The sequence below is a fragment of the Crinia signifera genome, chromosome 2 (assembly GCF_055691185.1).
Source record: "Crinia signifera chromosome 2, ASM5569118v1, whole genome shotgun sequence".
In the NCBI taxonomy this organism is placed as follows: Eukaryota; Metazoa; Chordata; class Amphibia; order Anura; family Myobatrachidae; genus Crinia; species Crinia signifera.
Window position 1 is genome coordinate 405,564,084 of NC_139218.1, and position 23,420 is coordinate 405,587,503.

At 42.2% G+C, this 23,420-nt stretch overlaps 1 long non-coding RNA gene across 2 annotated transcripts in view; it reads left to right on the forward strand.

Annotated features, from left to right (window-relative positions):
* LOC146058352 (uncharacterized) overlaps nucleotides 1–22,591 on the forward strand; it is a 31,660-nt gene extending 9,069 nt beyond the window's left edge. Inside the window, exons 2-5 of one of the 2 annotated variants that reach the window (XR_014469855.1) lie at nucleotides 17,485–17,585; nucleotides 17,681–17,754; nucleotides 17,928–18,053; nucleotides 22,132–22,591. This is a non-coding gene — a long non-coding RNA (uncharacterized LOC146058352). Of the gene's footprint in view, nucleotides 1–17,484; nucleotides 17,586–17,680; nucleotides 17,755–17,927; nucleotides 18,054–18,306; nucleotides 21,417–22,131 lie in introns of those variants that run through there. The other variant, XR_014469854.1, reaches the window with a different exon arrangement.
* Nucleotides 22,592–23,420: the final 829 nt, after the last annotated feature.

Below are 23,420 nucleotides of genomic sequence, written 5' to 3' on the forward strand. Positions count from 1 at the left end.
ATACGGGGCACTCCAGACTTCTTAATATTCAAATCATTTTATTGAGAACAGCAATGTTTCAATGCACAAGCATTATCATCAGGCTTGGAACGTTGCTGTTCTCAAGAAAGTGATTTGAATATTAAGAAATCTGGAGTGACGCGTCTCCCCCCAACAAGTCTACATTTACGTCTGACAAGGGCACCCGACTAAGCAACACTATTTGGAGGTTGTGCCTGGTATATATATATATATATATATAGACAGGGCTATTTTTGTGCAGGCTCTAGCAGGAACTGTGGCCCTTATTCTAGTTCACTCTTTCTGACAAAATATTTCTTAGATGGACAAAACCATGTGCACTGCAGGTGTAAAACCCCACCCAAATCTAATTATCTCTGCACAAGTAACACCTGCCTCACCTGCAGTGCACATGGTTTTGTCCTTCTAAGAAATATTTTGTCAGAAAGAGTGAACTAGAATAAGGGCCTCAGTTCCTGATGGAGCCTGCACAAAAATAGCCCTGTATATAGATAGATAGATAGATAGATACTTGCAGTGAAATGGGGTCCCTTGGCGATGGGCTGCAAGCTTAAATGCATTGATCAATTCATGAACTAAAACCCCATTATTTATTTATTGATTATTTGAATGTTAAGGTGAGTTAGTTTGTTGTAGTGAGTGCTGGGCCCCCTGTGTTTGTATTTACTAGAGTGTGTGGTCACAGGCCACCGCACCCCATCTTGGGAAGTGGGTGCTGTTTGCACCCCATTCTTAGGAATGGCGAGTGTGTTGGTACTTCTGTATCTATCTATATATATATGGTGGTGAGCGACCGGCACTCTGAGGTACATATGGCAATGGCTCCCAGTACCCTCCAAAAGTAGAGATATGCAGGAAAGTTGGCGGTGCTGGCGGCATTCGACTGGGTAACAAATAAAGACAAGCTGACACCGTACAGCTTGGGTGCTGACAGTTTCGGAATTTTTACTTCCTTCTTCAGAGTACAAATAACAGACAATGAAACACTTACCTAAGTAAGCTCCCCACACCGTGCACCTCCACCATGATCCCCAGCGTCCCAGTCCCGTTGACCAGGGGTGACGTCATCAGCGCCGCGCCCCGCATCAGCCGGAGCGTGTTGCCATAGGGACCTGTGATAACAAAGTGAAAATCTGAATCAGAGCCGCATAGGTACTGGGGGTAAGATGCCCAAAGTGTACATAATCAATGGCATATAATCAAACAGATAAACAATGAGTATCAAAGTACATGGGTAATCAATGGCATAATGAAAAGCATGAATGTGGACAATCTGTGTGACTACGACACAATGAGACATGAGTGCAGCTAGAAGTCAATGCATGAAAGTGGTTACAATGAAGCGATGACTGAGCAGAGGGGTGATGTTAGGATTATAGGAAGCAGCTCAGGGACAGGTATTCATTCAGTCCTAAGCAATGGTGTTTAGTTTGTAGATCCAGGCGGCCTCTCTTTGAAAAAGCAGTTTATTGCGATCTCCTCCTCTCTACCTGTTCTATCATCCAATACCGCAGTGAAGGGAGAGTGTGTCTGTGTTCTTTAATGTGGCGAGCCACGGGCTGGTCACATACTGCTCCCTCAAGGGCCAATTTGATAGAGGATCTGTGGGCAGCTATGTGTTCCTTGAAGGTACGTGTGGTTTTACCCACATATACTAGCCCACACGGGCATCTGATGGCATACACAACGAAGCGGCTACTGCAACTGAGTACTTGGTGTATTTTAATTATGCAACCAGATTGGGGGTGTCTAAAGGCGCTGCCAGTCTCCAAGTGACGGCAAGTGGCACATCCAATACATTGGTATTTTCCAGGTATTTTAGTCATGAAGTGGGTCTTTGTTGTCATCCCCATACCTGATACGTCACTTTTGACTAAATAGTCCCGTAAATTCCTCCCTGTCTTGTAGCAGGGCAGGATGGTTGCAGATTGCAACTGTGGTAGATCTGGATCCTCCGATACAAGGGGCCAGAATCTTTTTGCAGTGTCAACAATTTCCTTACTGCGAGTGGAGAATGTTAATGAACGGTATACGGTTCAAGTGTGACTTGCGGGCAACGTCCGTTTTCAATGTTTCAGCTCTGGGAATACTAAGGGCTTTTTGTTTTGCCAATGTGAGTTGCTCGAAGTTGTATCCCCTAAGTATGAATTTGCGCATCATCAGGTCCATTTTGACCTTAGCATCTGTATCGGAGCTGCATATTCGGCGTACCCTTAGGAATTGTGAAAAGGGTAAGCCCTTTTTGAGCGCTGGCGGGTGGTGACTCGAAGCTATTAGGAGATTGTTCCTGTCTGTAGGCTTCTGATAGATGGTGGTGATTAACAAAGCGTGTAGGTGAGACCTCACCTCGTCTCACCTACACGCTTTGATAAAGAAGCTAGAGCTCCGAAACGTCAGCTTTTTCATTTGTGAATACACTTTAGGAAAAGACCTCTGAGTGCCGCTGTTCATTTCGTCTACTACCCATTTATCTGTGAGGGCACCGGGGCAGCTGAAGAGATGGGGGAGTGCCAGGCCGCAACCCTTAAGCTATATATATATATATATATATATATATATATATATATATATATATATATATATATATATAGATAGATAGATAGCCACATACTTGCAGCGGCACTCAGGACCAATAAAGAAAAACACAGGGGCAGCCCAATGTATGCCAACGTTTCAATAAGCTTTTACTTATTTTCCTCAGGGCCCTGAGGAAAATAAGTAAAGGCTTATTGAAACGTTGGCATACATTGGGCTGCCCCTATGTGTTTCTTCATTGGTCCTGAGTGCCGCTGCAAGTACGTGGCTGTGTGGGTGACTACAGAGAGTTTTCCCTTTCGGCAGATGGCAACAGGCAAGCTATTGATTCATTATAGCGAGTGCCAGAACTAGGAACTGTGTATATAGATAGATAGATAGATAGATACAGAGTACCACAACACTCGCCATCCCTGCGAATGGGGTGCAAGCAGCACTCGCCATCCCCAGGTTGGGGTGAAGTGGCCTGTGACCACATGCTCACCATAATGAACTAACTCACCTTAGTATACAATTAATCAAATAAATAATGACCCTGAGTCACTCAGATTGTGTGCAGAATACACCTGTATCTTCATCAAGCATAGGTATGTACAGTATACCCCCTCATACTCCACTGCATGTTAATACACCTGTATCTTCATCAAGCATAGCTATGTAAAGTATACCCCCTCATACCCCACTGCATGTTAATACACCTGTATCTTCATCAAGCATAGCTATGTAAAGTATACCCCCTCATACCCCACTGCATGTTAATACACCTGTATCTTCATCAAGCATAGGTATGTACAGTATACCCATCATACCCCACTGCATGTTAATACACCTGTATCTTCATCAAGCATAGGTATGTACAGTATACCACCTCATACCCCACTGCATGTTAATACACCTGTATCTTCATCAAGCATAGGTATGTACAGTATACCACCTCATACCCCACTGCATGTTAATACACCTGTATCTTCATCAAGCATAGGTATGTACAGTATACCCCCTCATACCCCACTGCATGTTAATACACCTGTATCTTCATCAAGCATAGGTATGTACAGTATACCACCTCATACCCCACTGCATGTTAATACACCTGTATCTTCATCAAGCATAGGTATGTACAGTATACCACCTCATACCCCACTGCATGTTAATACACCTGTATCTTCATCAAGCATAGGTATGTACAGTATACCCCCTCATACCTCACTGCATGTTAATACACCTGTATCTTCATCAAGCATGGGTATGTACAGTATACCACCTCATACCCCACTGCATGTTAATACACCTGTATCTTCATCAAGCATAGGTATGTACAGTATACCACCTCATACCCCACTGCATGTTAATACACCTGTATCTTCATCAAGCATAGGTATGTACAGTATACCCCCTCATACCCCACTGCATGTTAATACACCTGTATCTTCATCAAGCATAGGTATGTACAGTATACCACCTCATACCACACTGCATGTTAATACACCTGTATCTTCATCAAGCATAGGTATGTACAGTACACCCCCTCATACCCCACTGCATGTTAATACACCTGTATCTTCATCAAGCATAGGTATGTACAGTATACCACCTCATACCCCACTGCATGTTAATACACCTGTATCTTCATCAAGCATAGGTATGTACAGTATAACACCTCATACCCCACTGCATGTTAATACACCTGTATCTTCATCAAGCATAGGTATGTACAGTATACCCCCTCATACCCCACTGCATGTTAATACACCTGTATCTTCATCAAGCATAGGTATGTACAGTATACCCCCTCATACCCCACTGCATGTTAAACCACCTGTATCTTCATCAAGCATAGGTATGTACAGTATACCACCTCATACCCCACTGCATGTTAATACACCTGTGTCTTCATCAAGCATAGGTATGTACAGTATACCACCTCATACTCCACTGCATGTTAATACACCTGTATCTTCATCAAGCATAGGTATGTACAGTATACCCCCTCATACCCCACTGCATGTTAATACACCTGTATCTTCATCAAGCATAGGTATGTACAGTATACCCCCTCATACCCCACTGCATGTTAATACACCTGTATCTTCATCAAGCATAGGTATGTACAGTATACCACCTCATACCCCACTGCATGTTAATACACCTGTATCTTCATCAAGCATAGGTATGTACAGTATACCACCTCATACCCCACTGCATGTTAATACACCTGTATCTTCATCAAGCATAGGTATGTACAGTATACCACCTCATACCCCACTGCATGTTAATACACCTGTATCTTCATCAAGCATAGGTATGTACAGTATACCACCTCATACCCCACTGCATGTTAATACACCTGTATCTTCATCAAGCATAGGTATGTACAGTATACCCCCTCATACCCCACTGCATGTTAATACACCTGTATCTTCATCAAGCATAGGTATGTACAGTATACCACCTCATACCACACTGCATGTTAATACACCTGTATCTTCATCAAGCATAGGTATGTACAGTACACCCCCTCATACCCCACTGCATGTTAATACACCTGTATCTTCATCAAGCATAGGTATGTACAGTATACCCCCTCATACCCCACTGCATGTTAATACACCTGTATCTTCATCAAGCATAGGTATGTACAGTATACCACCTCATACCCCACTGCATGTTAATACACCTGTATCTTCATCAAGCATAGGTATGTACAGTATACCCCCTCATACCCCACTGCATGTTAATACACCTGTATCTTCATCAAGCATAGGTATGTACACTATACCCCCTCATACCCCACTGCATGTTAATACACCTGTATCTTCATCAAGCATAGGTATGTACAGTATACCACCTCATACTCCACTGCATGTTAATACACCTGTATCTTCATCAAGCATAGGTATGTACAGTATACCCCCTCATACCCCACTGCATGGTAATACACCTGTATCTTCATCAAGCATTGGTATGTACAGTATACCCCCTCATACCCCACTGCATGTTAATACACCTGTATCTTCATCAAGCATAGGTATGTACAGTATACCCCCCTCATACCCCACTGCATGTTGATACACCTGTATCTTCATCAAGCATAGGTATGTACAGTATACCCCCTCATACCCCACTGCATGTTGATACACCTGTATCTTCATCAAGCATAGGTATGTACAGTATACCCCCTCATACCCCACTGCATGTTAATACACCTGTATCTTCATCAAGCATAGGTATGTACAGTATACCACCTCATACCCCACTGCATGTTAATACACCTGTATCTTCATCAAGCATAGGTATGTACAGTATACCACCTCATACCCCACTGCATGTTAATACACCTGTATCTTCATCAAGCATAGGTATGTACAGTATACCCCCTCATACCCCACTGCATGTTAATACACCTGTATCTTCATCAAGCATAGGTATGTACAGTATACCACCTCATACCCCACTGCATGTTAATACACCTGTATCTTCATCAAGCATTGGTATGAACAGTATACCCCCTCATACCCCACTGCATGTTAATACACCTGTATCTTCATCAAGCATAGGTATGTACAGTATACCCCCTCATACCCCACTGCATGTTAATACACCTGTATTTTCATCAAGCATAGGTATGTACAGTATACCACCTCATACCCCACTGCATGTTAATACACCTGTATCTTCATCAAGCATAGGTATGTACAGTATAACACCACATACCCCACTGCATGTTAATACACCTGTATCTTCATCAAGCATAGGTATGTACAGTATACCACCTCATACCCCACTGCATGTTAATACACCTGTATCTTCATCAAGCATAGGTATGTACAGTATACCCCCTCATACCCCACTGCATGTTAATACACCTGTATCTTCATCAAGCATAGGTATGTATAACACCTCATACCCCACTGCATGTTAATACACCTGTATCTTCATCAAGCATAGGTATGTACAGTATACCACCTCATACTCCACTGCATGTTAATACACCTGTATCTTCATCAAGCATAGGTATGTACAGTATACCACCTCATACTCCACACTGCATGTTAATACACCTGTATCTTCATCAAGCATAGGTATGTACAGTATATTACCTCATACCCCACTGCATGTTAATACACCTGTATCTTCATCAAGCATAGGTATGTACAGTATACCCCCTCATACCCCACTACATGGTAATACACCTGCATCTTCATCAAGCATAGGTATGTACAGTATACCCCCTTATACCCCACTGCATGTTAATACACCTGTATCTTCATCAAGCATAGGTATGTACAGTATACCACCTCATACCCCACTGCATGTTAATACACCTGTATCTTCATCAAGCATAGGTATGTACAGTATACCACCTCATACCCCACTGCATGTTAATACACCTGTATCTTCATCAAGCATAGGTATGTACAGTATACCACCTAATACCCCACTGCATGTTAATACACCTGTATCTTCATCAAGCATAACTATGTACAGTATACCACCTCATACTCCACTGCATGTTAATACACCTGTATCTTCATCAAGCATAGGTATGTACAGTATACCACCTCATACTCCACTGCATGTTAATACACCTGTATCTTCATCAAGCATAGGTATGTACAGTATACCACCTCATACCCCACTGCATGTTAATACACCTGTATCTTCATCAAACATAGGTATGTACAGTATATTACCTCATACCCCACTGCATGTTAATACACCTGTATCTTCATCAAGCATAGGTATGTACAGTATACCCCCTCATACCCCACTGCATGTTAATACACCTGCATCTTCATCAAGCATAGGTATGTACAGTATACCCCCTCATACCCCACTGCATGTTAATACACCTGTATCTTCATCAAGCATAGGTATGTACAGTATACCACCTCATACCCCACTGTATGTTTATACACCTGTATCTTCATCAAGCATAGGTATGTACAGTATAACACCTCATACCCCACTGCATGTTAATACACCTGTATCTTCATCAAGCATAGGTATGTACAGTATACCACCTCATACCCCACTGCATGTTAATACACCTGTATCTTCATCAAGCATAGGTATGTACAGTATACCCCCTCATACCCCACTGCATGTTAATACACCTGTATCTTCATCAAGCATAGGTATGTACAGTATACCACCTCATACCCCACTGCATGTTAATACACCTGTATCTTCATCAAGCATAGGTATGTACAGTATACCACCTCATACCACACTGCATGTTAATACACCTGTATCTTCATCAAGCATAGGTATGTACAGTATACCACCTCATACCCCACTGCATGTTAATACACCTGTATCTTCATCAAGCATAGGTATGTACAGTATACCACCTCATACCCCACTGCATGTTAATACACCTGTATCTTCATCAAGCATAGGTATGTACAGTATACCCCCTCATACCCCACTGCATGTTAATACACCTGTATCTTCATCAAGCATAGGTATGTACAGTATACCACCTCATACCACACTGCATGTTAATACACCTGTATCTTCATCAAGCATAGGTATGTACAGTATACCACCTCATACCCCACTGCATGTTAATACACCTGTATCTTCATCAAGCATAGGTATGTACAGTATACCCCCTCATACCCCACTGCATGTTAATACACCTGTATCTTCATCAAGCATAGGTATGTACAGTATACCCCCTCATACCCCACTGCATGTTAATACACCTGTATCTTCATCAAGCATAGGTATGTACAGTATACCCCCTCATACCCCACTGCATGTTAAAACACCTGTATCTTCATCAAGCATAGGTATGTACAGTATACCCCCTCATACCCCACTGCATGTTAATACACCTGTATCTTCATCAAGCATAGGTATGTACAGTATACCCACTCATACCCCACTGCATGTTAATACACCTGTATCTTCATCAAGCATAGGTATGTACAGTATACCACCTCATACCCCACTGCATGTTAATACACCTGTATCTTCATCAAGCATAGGTATGTACAGTATACCCCCTCATACCCCACTGCATGTTAATACACCTGTATCTTCATCAAGCATAGGTATGTACAGTATACCCCCCTCATACCCCACTGCATGTTGATACACCTGTATCTTCATCAAGCATAGGTATGTACAGTATACCCCCTCATACCCCACTGCATGTTGATACACCTGTATCTTCATCAAGCATAGGTATGTACAGTATACCCCCTCATACCCCACTGCATGTTAATACACCTGTATCTTCATCAAGCATAGGTATGTACAGTATACCACCTCATACCCCACTGCATGTTAATACACCTGTATCTTCATCAAGCATAGGTATGTACAGTATACCACCTCATACCCCACTGCATGTTAATACACCTGTATCTTCATCAAGCATAGGTATGTACAGTATACCCCCTCATACCCCACTGCATGTTAATACACCTGTATCTTCATCAAGCATAGGTATGTACAGTATACCACCTCATACCCCACTGCATGTTAATACACCTGTATCTTCATCAAGCATTGGTATGAACAGTATACCCCCTCATACCCCACTGCATGTTAATACACCTGTATCTTCATCAAGCATAGGTATGTACAGTATACCCCCTCATACCCCACTGCATGTTAATACACCTGTATTTTCATCAAGCATAGGTATGTACAGTATACCACCTCATACCCCACTGCATGTTAATACACCTGTATCTTCATCAAGCATAGGTATGTACAGTATAACACCACATACCCCACTGCATGTTAATACACCTGTATCTTCATCAAGCATAGGTATGTACAGTATACCACCTCATACCCCACTGCATGTTAATACACCTGTATCTTCATCAAGCATAGGTATGTACAGTATACCCCCTCATACCCCACTGCATGTTAATACACCTGTATCTTCATCAAGCATAGGTATGTATAACACCTCATACCCCACTGCATGTTAATACACCTGTATCTTCATCAAGCATAGGTATGTACAGTATACCACCTCATACTCCACTGCATGTTAATACACCTGTATCTTCATCAAGCATAGGTATGTACAGTATACCACCTCATACTCCACACTGCATGTTAATACACCTGTATCTTCATCAAGCATAGGTATGTACAGTATATTACCTCATACCCCACTGCATGTTAATACACCTGTATCTTCATCAAGCATAGGTATGTACAGTATACCCCCTCATACCCCACTACATGGTAATACACCTGCATCTTCATCAAGCATAGGTATGTACAGTATACCCCCTTATACCCCACTGCATGTTAATACACCTGTATCTTCATCAAGCATAGGTATGTACAGTATACCACCTCATACCCCACTGCATGTTAATACACCTGTATCTTCATCAAGCATAGGTATGTACAGTATACCACCTCATACCCCACTGCATGTTAATACACCTGTATCTTCATCAAGCATAGGTATGTACAGTATACCACCTCATACCCCACTGCATGTTAATACACCTGTATCTTCATCAAGCATAACTATGTACAGTATACCACCTCATACTCCACTGCATGTTAATACACCTGTATCTTCATCAAGCATAGGTATGTACAGTATACCACCTCATACTCCACTGCATGTTAATACACCTGTATCTTCATCAAGCATAGGTATGTACAGTATACCACCTCATACCCCACTGCATGTTAATACACCTGTATCTTCATCAAACATAGGTATGTACAGTATATTACCTCATACCCCACTGCATGTTAATACACCTGTATCTTCATCAAGCATAGGTATGTACAGTATACCCCCTCATACCCCACTGCATGTTAATACACCTGCATCTTCATCAAGCATAGGTATGTACAGTATACCCCCTCATACCCCACTGCATGTTAATACACCTGTATCTTCATCAAGCATAGGTATGTACAGTATACCACCTCATACCCCACTGTATGTTTATACACCTGTATCTTCATCAAGCATAGGTATGTACAGTATAACACCTCATACCCCACTGCATGTTAATACACCTGTATCTTCATCAAGCATAGGTATGTACAGTATACCACCTCATACCCCACTGCATGTTAATACACCTGTATCTTCATCAAGCATAGGTATGTACAGTATACCCCCTCATACCCCACTGCATGTTAATACACCTGTATCTTCATCAAGCATAGGTATGTACAGTATACCACCTCATACCCCACTGCATGTTAATACACCTGTATCTTCATCAAGCATAGGTATGTACAGTATACCCCCTCATACCCCACTGCATGTTAATACACCTGTATCTTCATCAAGCATAGGTATGTACAGTATACCACCTCATACCACACTGCATGTTAATACACCTGTATCTTCATCAAGCATAGGTATGTACAGTATACCCCCTCATACCCCACTGCATGTTAATACACCTGTATCTTCATCAAGCATAGGTATGTACAGTATACCCCCTCATACCCCACTGCATGTTAATACACCTGTATCTTCATCAAGCATAGGTATGTACAGTATACCCCCTCATACCCCACTGCATGTTAATACACCTGTATCTTCATCAAGCATAGGTATGTACAGTATACCCCCTCATACCCCACTGCATGTTAAAACACCTGTATCTTCATCAAGCATAGGTATGTACAGTATACCCCCTCATACCCCACTGCATGTTAATACACCTGTATCTTCATCAAGCATAGGTATGTACAGTATACCCACTCATACCCCACTGCATGTTAATACACCTGTATCTTCATCAAGCATAGGTATGTACAGTATACCACCTCATACCCCACTGCATGTTAATACACCTGTATCTTCATCAAGCATAGGTATGTACAGTATACCCCCTCATACCCCACTGCATGTTAATACACCTGTATCTTCATCAAGCATAGGTATGTACAGTATACCCCCTCATACCCCACTGCATGTTAATACACCTGTATCTTCATCAAGCATAGGTATGTACAGTATACCCCCTCATACCCCACTGCATGTTAATACACCTGTATCTTCATCAAGCATAGGTATGTACAGTATACCCCCTCATACCCCACTGCATGTTAAAATACCTGTATCTTCATCAAGCATAGGTATGTACAGTATACCCCCTCATACCCCACTGCATGTTAATACACCTGTATCTTCATCAAGCATAGGTATGTACAGTATACCACCTCATACCCCACTGCATGTTAATACACCTGTATCTTCATCAAGCATAGGTATGTACAGTATACCCCCTCATACCCCACTGCATGTTAATACACCTGTATCTTCATCAAGCATAGGTATGTACAGTATACCCCCTCATACCCCACTGCATGTTAATACACCTGTATCTTCATCAAGCATAGGTATGTACAGTATACCCCCTCATACCCCACTGCATGTTAATACACCTGTATCTTCATCAAGCATAGGTATGTACAGTATACCCCCTCATACCCCACTGCATGTTAATACACCTGTATCTTCATCAAGCATAGGTATGTACAGTATAACACCACATACCCCACTGCATGTTAATACACCTGTATCTTCATCAAGCATAGGTATGTACAGTATACCCCCTCATACCCCACTGCATGCTAATACACCTGTATCTTCATCAAGCATAGGTATGTACAGTATACCACCTCATACCCCACTGCATGTTAATACACCTGTATCTTCATCAAGCATAGGTATGTACAGTATACCCCCTCATACCCCACTGCATGTTAATACACCTGTATCTTCATCAAGCATAGGTATGTACAGTATACCCCCTCATACCCCACTGCATGTTAATACACCTGTATCTTCATCAAGCATAGGTATGTACAGTATAACACCACATACCCCACTGCATGTTAATACACCTGTATCTTCATCAAGCATAGGTATGTACAGTATACCCCCTCATACCCCACTGCATGCTAATACACCTGTATCTTCATCAAGCATAGGTATGTACAGTATACCACCTCATACCCCACTGCATGTTAATACACCTGTATCTTCATCAAGCATAGGTATGTACAGTATACCCCCTCATACCCCACTGCATGTTAATACACCTGTATCTTCATCAAGCATAGGTATGTACAGTATACCCCCCTCATACCCCACTGCATGTTAATACACCTGTATCTTCATCAAGCATAGCTATGTACAGTATACCACCTCATACCCCACTGCATGTTAATACACCTGTATCTTCATCAAGCATAGGTATGTACAGTATACCCCCTCATACCCCACTGCATGTTAGTACACCTTTATCTTCATCAAGCATAGGTATGTACAGTATACCACCTCATACCCCACTGCATGTTAATACACCTGTATCTTCATCAAGCATAGGTATGTACAGTATACCCCCACATACCCCACTGCATGTTAATACACCTGTATCTTCATCAAGCATAGGTATGTACAGTATACCACCTCATACTCCACTGCATGTTAATACACCTGTATCTCCATCAAGCATAGGTATGTACAGTATACCACCTCATACTCCACTGCATGTTAATACACCTGTATCTTCATCAAGCATGGGTATGTACAGTATACCCCCTCATACCCTACTGCATGTTAATACACCTGTATCTTCATCAAGCATGGGTATGTACAGTATATCACCTCATACCCCACTGCATGTTAATACACCTGTATCTTCATCAAGCATAGGTATGTACAGTATACCACCTCATACCCCACTGCATGTTAATACACCTGTATCTTTATCAAGCATAGGTATGTAAAGTATACCCCCTCATACCCCACTGCATGTTAATACACCTGTATCTTCATCAAGCATTGGTATGTACAGTATACCCCCTCATACCCCACTGCATGTTAATACACCTGTATCTTCATCAAGCATTGGTATGTACAGTATACCCCCTCATACCCCACTGCATGTTAATACACCTGTATCTTCATCAAGCATAGGTATGTACAGTATTCCCCCTCATACCCCACTGCATGTTAATACACCTGTATCTTCATCAAGCATAGGTATGTACAGTATACCCCCTCATACCCCACTGCATGTTAATACACCTGTATCTTCATCAAGCATAGGTATGTACAGTACACCCCCTCATACCCCACTGCATGTTAATACACCTGTATCTTCATCAAGCATAGGTATGTACAGTATACCACTTCATACCCCACTGCATGTTAATACACCTGTATCTTCATCAAGCATAGGTATGTACAGTATGCCACCTCATACCCCACTGCATGTTAATACACCTGTATCTTCATCAAGCATAGGTATGTACAGTATACCCCCTCATACCCCACTGCATGTTAATACACCTGTATCTTCATCAAGCATAGGTATGTACAGTATACCACCTCATACCCCACTGCATGTTAATACACCTGTATCTTCATCAAGCATTGGTATGTACAGTATACCCCCTCATACCCCACTGCATGTTAATACACCTGTATCTTCATCAAGCATAGGTATGTACAGTATACCACCTCCTACCCCACTGCATGTTAATACACCTGTATCTTCATCAAGCATAGGTATGTACAGTATACCCCCTCATACCCCACTGCATGTTAATACACCTGTATCTTCATCAAGCATAGGTATGTACAGTATACCCCCTTATACCCCACTGCATGTTAATACACCTGTATCTTCATCAAGCATAGGTATGTACAGTATACCACCTCATACCCCACTGCATGTTAATACACCTGTATCTTCATCAAGCATAGGTATGTACAGTATACCCCCTCATACCCCACTGCATGTTAATACACCTGTATCTTCATCAAGCATAGGTATGTACAGTATGCCACCTCATACCCCACTGCATGTTAATACACCTGTATCTTCATCAAGCATAGGTATGTACAGTATGCCACCTCATACCCCACTGCATGTTAATACACCTGTATCTTCATCAAGCATAGGTATGTACAGTATACCCCCTCATACCCCACTGCATGTTAATACACCTGTATCTTCATCAAGCATAGGTATGTACAGTATACCCCCTCATACCCCACTGCATGTTAACACACCTGTATCTTCATCAAGCATAGGTATGTACAGTATACCCCCTCATACCTCACTGCATGTTAACACACCTGTATCTTCATCAAGCATAGGTATGTACAGTATACCACCTCATACCCCACTGCATGTTAATACACCTGTATCTTCATCAAGCATAGGTATGTACAGTATACCCCCTCATACCCCACTGCATGTTAATACACCTGTATCTTCATCAAGCATAGGTATGTACAGTATACCCCCTCATACCCCACTGCATGTTAATACACCTGTATCTTCATCAAGCATAGGTATGTACAGTATACCACCTCATACCCCACTGCATGTTAATACACCTGTATCTTCATCAAGCATAGGTATGTACAGTATACCACCTCATACTCCACTGCATGTTAATACACCTGTATCTTCATCAAGCATAGGTATGTACAGTATACCCCCTCATACCCCACTGCATGTTAATACACCTGTATCTTCATCAAGCATAGGTATGTACAGTATACCCCCTCATACCCCACTGCATGTTAATACACCTGTATCTTCATCAAGCATAGGTATGTACAGTATACCACCTCATACCACACTGCATGTTAATACACCTGTATCTTCATCAAGCATAAGTATGTACAGTATACCACCTCATACCCCACTGCATGTTAATACACCTGTATCTTCATCAAGCATAGGTATGTACAGTATACCCCCTCATACCCCACTGCATGTTTATACACCTGTATCTTCATTAAGCATAGGTATGTACAGTATACCACCTCATACCCCACTGCATGTTAATACACCTGTATCTTCATCAAGCATAGGTATGTACAGTATACCACCTCATACCCCACTGCATGTTAATACACCTGTATCTTCATCAAGCATAGCTATGTACAGTATACCACCTCATACCCCACTGCATGTTAATACACCTGTATCTTCATCAAGCATAGGTATGTACAGTATGCCCCCTCATACCCCACTGCATGTTAATACACCTGTATCTTCATCAAGCATAGGTATGTACAGTATACCCCCTCATACCCCACTGCATGTTAATACACCTGTATCTTCATCAAGCATAGGTATGTACAGTATACCCCCTCATACCCCACTGCATGTTAATACACCTGTATCTTCATCAAGCATAGGTATGTACAGTATACCACCTCATACCCCACTGCATGTTAATACACCTGTATCTTCATCAAGCATAGGTATGTATAACACCTCATACCCCACTGCATGTTAATACACCTGTATCTTCATCAAGCATAGGTATGTACAGTATACCACTTCATACCCCACTGCATGTTAATACACCTGTATCTTCATCAAGCATAGGTATGTACAGTATACCCCCTCATACCCCACTGCATGTTAATACACCTGTATCTTCATCAAGCATAGCTATGTACAGTATACCACCTCATACTCCACACTGCATGTTAATACACCTGTATCTTCATCAAACATAGGTATGTACAGTATACCGCCTCATACCCCACTGCATGTTAATACACCTGTATCTTCATCAAGCATAGGTATGTACAGTATACCCCCTCATACCCCACTGCATGTTAATACACCTGTATCTTCATCAAGCATAGGTATGTACAGTATACCCCCTCATACCCCACTGCATGTTAATACACCTGTATCTTCATCAAGCATAGGTATGTACAGTATACCCCCTCATACCCCACTGCATGTTAATACACCTGTATCTTCATCAAGCATGGGTATGTACAGTATACCACCTCATACCCCACTGCATGTTAATACACCTGTATCTTCATCAAGCATAGGTATGTACAGTATACCCCCTCATACCCCACTGCATGTTAATACACCTGTATCTTCATCAAGCATAGGTATGTACAGTATACCCCCTCATACCCCACTGCATGTTAATACACCTGTATCTTCATCAAGCATAGGTATGTACAGTATACCACCTCATACCCCACTGCATGTTAATACACCTGTATCTTCATCAAGCATAGGTATGTACAGTATACCACATCATACCCCACTGCATGTTAATACACCTGTATCTTCATCAAGCATAGGTATGTACAGTATACCACCTCATACCCCACTGCATGTTAATACACCTGTATCTTCATCAAGCATAGTTATGTACAGTATACCACCTCATACCCCACTGCATGTTAATACACCTGTATCTTCATCAAGCATTGGTATGAACAGTATACCCCCTCATACCCCACTGCATGTTAATACACCTGTATCTTCATCAAGCATAGGTATGTACAGTATACCACCTCATACCCCACTGCATGTTAATACACCTGTATCTTCATCAAGCATAGGTATGTACAGTATACCACATCATACCCCACTGCATGTTAATACACCTGTATCTTCATCAAGCATAGGTATGTACAGTATACCCCCTCATACCCCACTGCATGTTAATACACCTGTATCTTCATCAAGCATAGGTATGTACAGTATACCACCTCATACCCCACTGCATGTTAATACACCTGTATCTTCATCAAGCATAGTTATGTACAGTATACCACCTCATACCCCACTGCATGTTAATACACCTGTATCTTCATCAAGCATAGGTATGTACAGTATACCACCTCATACCCCACTGCATGTTAATACACCTGTATCTTCATCAAGCATAGGTATGTACAGTATACCCCCTCATACCCCACTGCATGTTAATACACCTGTATCTTCATCAAGCATAGGTATGTACAGTATACCACCTCATACCCCACTGCATGTTAATACACCTGTATCTTCATCAAGCATAGGTATGTACAGTATACCCCCTCATACCCCACTGCATGTTAAAACATGTGAGACCGCAGATGATACTTATCCTATTGTTTTCTTGTTCAATTAGAGACAATATATCCTACTAGGAATATTATCTGGCTTTAAGATACATCAGTTGTCTGATTTAAACCAAGAATGGTGATGTCTACAGACTTTTAACCTTTTAAGGTACGGAATGTATGTGATCAGCTAATATAACTCCCTATGGGGGGAATAGTTCAATTTGTCGTCTTTAACTACTCTAATACCGTATTTATGTGTAGGCAAGACCATGTATGAATATTGAGAGGCTCACACACGGACTCAACATCTGTATGCAATTAGCCTGAGTCACTATGTAAGTAATTCCCTTTTTGTTATGGTTTAATAGGCAATAAACAACTTTTTGATGAAAATATTGCAATAAGAATAAAATGATCAAGTCCCCACTAAAATAAGGGATCCAGATAGCTGAGTCTATTTTCCATCAGTCTAAAAATAAAAAATAAAATAATTGTATTATTCTACTAGGTATCCCAGAGATTGTGACATTTAATTATCAAATTGAACCTTCCGATTGCGGATTTACTCCATCTACGAAATCTGTTGAAAGTAACTTCTGTGAAAGCTGCAGAAAGTAATTTTTTACACAATCTGGTATGTAATCCGATATATACAAACCATCCTGGATCATGATGTTTTTTGTTCTCTGTTCCTTATCACCTGTTCCCTTGTCTATTCCTTTAAATCCTCTCTTTAAATAATATTTCATGAGGATAGCCAAATTAATCATTGCGTATGTATTTTAAAGCAAAGTTCTTTGAATGAAATGTATATGATTTTTTACTTGAACCTGTACAAACTGTCAAAACCAGTATTTTAAAAATATGTTTTTTATATATGTTTGTAGTGAACCCCTGATGAAGTCCCGTGTGGGGACGAAACGCGTTGGGAATATTTGTTTGCTATCTTGAACCTTTTAATGGTCTGAACCAACCACCAATACCGAGTGGAAAAAAAGAGACTTTTTATAAACGCTTGAAAATTCATGGACTTTACTTTATTTACTTTTGGAAAGTTTAAGGATTACTTGAAGGCTTGTTTCAACTAATTTGTAAGGTCACCTTAAAGGGCGCCATCTTACAATTGTTTCCCATATATATATATATATATATATATATATATATATATATATATAGAGATAGATAGATAGATAGATAGATACAGAGTACCACAACACTCGCCATCCCTGCGAATGGGGTGCAAGCAGCACTCGCCATCCCCAGGTTGGGGTGAAGTGGCCTGTGACCACATGCTCACCATAATGAACTAACTCACCTTAGTATACAATTAATCAAATAAATAATGGGGTTTTAGTTCATGAATTGATCAATGCATTAAAGCTTGCAGCCCATCGCCAAGGGACCCCACCTCACTGCAAGTCCTACACTAACAATTGTCTCTCAAGAGCCTGGCAGCTGCTGACACATCATAGCTAAAGTGGACATGTGTTTCTTCCTGGTTTAAAGCTCACCTGCCAAGTACCTTATATCAGCAGTACTCAAGCATGGTAGATGTAATCCAGCCGCGGTCAGGGAACAAAGTCTGTCAGGCCAGCAGCCATTTTGCCAAGGTACGCTGGAACATCAAAGGGACTTAACCAGAGGAAGTCACCATGTTGGATAGAGCTGGCCACTACCAACGCGTTTCATGATCCAGTATAATTTGCGCTGGGTATTTTCTCTTTTTTATTAGATAGTGAGAGAGAGAGAGATGTGGTATAGATATACAGATGGAGTCTGCAGGATCGCCAGATGTCCTGAGCTGGCGCCGGCTGGCGGACAGGAGCGCCATTTGATGGGGACGCACAAGCATCCCCATCAGCACGGTGGTGAGGAGCTGGCAGAGGGTGGCAGCTGCTCTGACAGAATGGGGATCATTAACGCCTCATTCTGTGAGATGGTACGCAGCAGTGATTAGCGATTCTATCAGATTAAATAGACATTATCAGTATAGCTGTCCTGAAACTGCGACCATGGGAGCTGTCACAATATCATTTCTGTGGAGTTATTTCTCCCAATAATGATACATTGCATAATGAGGGCAGTACGGATGGTGTAATGGTTAGAATTACTGCCTCACAGCGCTGAGGTCATGGGTTCTATCCCCACCATGTGTTATATATACGGGCAGTACGGATGGTGTAATGGTTAGCATTACTGCCTCACAGCGCTGAGGTCATGGGTTCTATCATCACCATGTGTTATATATACGGGGCAGTACGGACGGTGTAATGGTTAGCATTACTGCCTCACAGCGCTGAGGTCATGGGTTCTATTCCCACCATGTGTTATATATACAGGGCAGTACAGATGGTGTAATGGTTACATTACTGCCTCACAGCACTGAGGTCATGGGTTCTATCCGCACCATGTGTTATATATATACGGGGCAGTAAGGATGGTGTAATGGTTAGCATTACTGCCTCACAGCGCTGAGGTCATGGGTTCTATTCCCACCATGTGTTATATATACAGGGCAGTACGGATGGTGTAATGGTTACATTACTGCCTCACAGCACTGAGGTCATGGGTTCTATCCGCACCATGTGTTATATATATGGGGCAGTACGGACGGTGTAATGGTTACATTACTGCCTCACAGCACTGAGGTCATGGGTTCTATCACCACCATGTGTTATATACACGGGGCAGTACGGACGGTGTAATGGTTACATTACTGCCTCACAGCACTGAGGTCATGGGTTCTATCCCCACCATGTGTTATATATACGGAGCAGTACGGATGGTGTAATGGTTAGCATTACTGCCTCACAGCGCTGAGGTCATGGGTTCTATCCCCACCATGTGTTATATATATGGGGCAGTACGGACGGTGTAATGGTTACATTACTGCCTCACAGCACTGAGGTCATGGGTTCTATCACCACCATGTGTTATATACACGGGGCAGTACGGACGGTGTAATGGTTACATTACTGCCTCACAGCACTGAGGTCATGGGTTCTATCCCCACCATGTGTTATATATACGGAGCAGTACGGATGGTGTAATGGTTAGCATTACTGCCTCACAGCGCTGAGGTCATGGGTTCTATCCCCACCATGTGTTATATATACGGGGCAGTAAGGACGGTGTAATGGTTAGCATTACTGCCTCACAGCGCTGAGGTCATGGGTTCTATCCCCACCATGTGTTATATATACGGGGCAGTACAGACCGTGTAATGGTTAGCATTACTGCCTCACAGCACTGAGGTCATGGGTTCTATCCCCACCATGTGTTATATATACGGGGCAGTACGGATGGTGTAATGGTTAGTATTAATGCCTCACAGCACTGAGGTCATGGGTTCTATTCCCACCATGTGTTATATATACGGGGCAGTACGGATGGTGTAATGGTTAGCATTACTGCCTCACAGCACTGAGGTCATGGGTTCTATCCCCAGCATGTGTTATATATATATGGGGCAGTACGGATGGTGTAATGGTTACATTACTGCCTCACAGCGCTGAGGTAATGGGTTCTATTCCCAGCATGTGTTATATATATATATGGGGCAGTACGGATGGTGTAATGGTTACATTACTGCCTCACAGCGCTGAGGTAATGGGTTCTATTCCCACCATGTGTTATATATACGGGGCAGTATGGATGGTGTAATGGTTATAGCATTACTGCCTCACAGCACTGAGGTCATGGGTTCTATCCCCACCATGTGTTATATATATGGGGCAGTATGGATGGTATAATGGTTAGTATTACTGCCTCACAGCGCTGAGGTCATGGGTTCTATCCCCACCATGTGTTATATATACGGGACAGTACGGATGGTGTAATGGTTAGCATTACTGCCTCACAGCACTGAGGTCATGGGTTCTATCCCCCCATGTGTTATATATACGGGACAGTACGGATGGTGTAATGGTTATATTACTGCCTCACAGCTCTGAGGTCATGGGTTCTATCCCCACCATGTGTTATATATACGGGGCAGTACGGATGGTGTAATGGTTAGCATTACTGCCTCACAGCGCTGAGGTCATGGGTTCTATCCCCACCATGTGTTATATATACGGGGCAGTACGGATGGTGTAATGGTTACATTACTGCCTCACAGCACTGAGGTCATGGGTTCTATCCCCACCATGTGTAATATATACGGGGCAGTACGGATGGTGTAATGGTTACATTACTGCCTCACAGCGCTGAGGTCATGGGTTCTATCCCCACCATGTGTTATATATACGGGGCAGTACGGATGGTGTAATGGTTACATTACTGCCTCACAGCGCTGAGGTCATGGGTTCTATCCCCACCATGTGTAATATATACGGGGCAGTACGGATGGTGTAATGGTTAGCATTACTGCCTCACAGCACTGAGGTCATGGGTTTGATTCCCACCATGGCTCTAACTGTGCGGAGTTTGTATATTCTCCCCATGTTTGCGTGGGTTTCCTCCGGGTACTCCGGTTTCCTCCCACAATCCAAAAATATACTGGTAGGCTAATTGGCTCCCAACAAATTAACCATAGAATGTCTGTGTGTGCGTGTACATGTGGTAGGGAACATAGATTGTAAGCTCCACTAGCGCAGGGACTGATGTGAATGTTCAACTACACTATGTAAAGCGCTATGGATTATGTATGCGCTATATAAGAAACTGTTAATAAATAAATAAATAATGAATTCCATTTATGTCTCTGCCAGGACAGTATTGGCTGCCGGACGCCACTTCCTCATCCATCATTTACCTGCTAGTGACAGGTTCCTGATCCAGGAGGAACTTGATGTTCTGCACACAGAGAGAGGGATGTCCCCATAACAGGAAGCTCCCAGAGGTTATTGACAAGGATACAACACAGAGAGAGGGATGTCCCCATAACAGGAAGCTCCCAGAGGTTATTGACAAGGATACAACACAGAGAGAGGGATGTCCCCATAACAGGAAGCTCCCAGAGGTTATTGACAAGGATGCAACACAGAGAGAGGGATGTCCCCATAACAGGAAGCTCCCAGGGGTTACTGACAAGGACACAACACGTGGAGGAGCTTCCAAGCCAACATCATCTGTAATATTCAGAGGAAACATCTCCCCTGCTTAGTACTCTGTACTCTGGGTCTCAGCACATCAGAATAATTATAATAAACTCAGGATACCATGGAGTAGAATTGAGGTTCTTAATAACATTTTAGATAAAAAAATATTGGTTCATCAACCATAGGCAGGTGACCTCATAAGTTGGGTTCTGAGCATTAAGCTTCAAGTTCAAAACATGGGACCCCCAGGACAGCACAGTCCAACCGCACCAAGGCATCACACCCGCACCAAGGCATCACACAAGTGAGAGAATTATCAGTGTTACATACTTGTGAGAGAGATAGCAACTTTTCTAAATACTCTATGCCCCTAGTCCACCGCAAGAAGACTTCATTTCTATACCGGGTGTAGCACACTATATGGTGACTGACATGCAGCTTGTTATAAAACATCATGAGTGAGATTTATAGAGTGATTTTTAGACTTTTGCGATTTTTTTTTGCAAAAAACTTCTGAATATGCACATTTAATAGGATGCGAATTGCGCAAAAAAAATCACACTTTTTGCCATGAAAAATCGCACATTTTGACCTGTTAATTTTTTCTCACACTTCAATTCACATACAGATGTTTTCCCATTATAAAAGTATACAACTCGCAAATTTAATAGGGTGTGCGATTTTTGGTAAACGTTACCAAAAATTGCAAAAAAAAAAAATAGACCAGGTTCTGACAGGTGAATTTAACAGAACCATGGGCACAGATCATTGAGATCCAAGCATGGTTCTGTCTTCAAAATGTGTAAAAGTTAAAAATAAAACAAAAGCAGCATGGGGTCCCCCCTCCTGAGCACAACCAGTTCCGGACTGCCTGCATGCGGTGCAGGCTTGCTGGGACTTGTAGTTCCACAACAATACACAATAGTTTATTCTAATTTTAACCATTTATCAGCCCAATG